Here is a 909-nt window from a genome sequence, read left to right on the forward strand (position 1 = left end):
TAAAATCACACCCAGACATATAATAATCAAGATCCCAGAAATTCAGCACAGGAACAGTATACTAAAAGCCACTAGAGAAAAGAAACATCACATTTAAAGGAAAATCCATCAGAATAATGGCAGATTTCTTTTCACAAACCATCAAATCAAGAATAGCATAGAGCAAAGTATTTCAAGTCTTACAAAAAAACAAATTTCAACCCAGACTGATATATCCTGCAAAACTCTCTTTCAAGTATAATGGAGAAGTGAAATACTCCCATGACAAAGAACAACTAAAGAATTTCATGACCACAAAGCCAACCCTACACAGACTACTAAAAGTTATTCTAGAGAGGGATCAAAATGACCACAACTCCATGAATGAGAATGGAAAGAACACACCAAATAGGGCAAACAATTAAACACAAGAGAAAAAGAGGTATATAATAGTAAACTTTCAATTATTCTTTTGTATACAACACAAAAATATTTCCATCAGCATACTCTACAAATGGACTTCTCCTGCACCCTATAGGTCATGATTCTGTCCAGGTCTACAGGGTGAATATCAAGGAAATAGCAGTAGCTCAGTCCCACAAGTGACACCTGGCCACCAGTAAGCGTCATGAACACTGTCCACGTCCACCACATACTAGAACTTTGTGCAATATCCCATCCCCAAACTGTTAGAAGTGCTGGTCATATATTTGCCATTCCAGTATTTCTGTTATATTTTCTTCTTAGTAATTTTTTACTATTATGAAAACTTTTTCTTGGTTGATATTTTTGCATATTTTAACCCAATCAAATACTATGTGAGTACTCTGAATTGATCACAGATTCATATATATGATATACTACATTCCGGACTCTTAGTTGCACTCACAATTTAATTTTAATTTTTGAATATTATTTTGAAATATTTAA

Source organism: Octodon degus, unplaced genomic scaffold (genome assembly GCF_000260255.1).
Source record: "Octodon degus isolate 3935 unplaced genomic scaffold, OctDeg1.0 scaffold00176, whole genome shotgun sequence".
NCBI lineage: Eukaryota > Metazoa > Chordata > Mammalia > Rodentia > Octodontidae > Octodon > Octodon degus.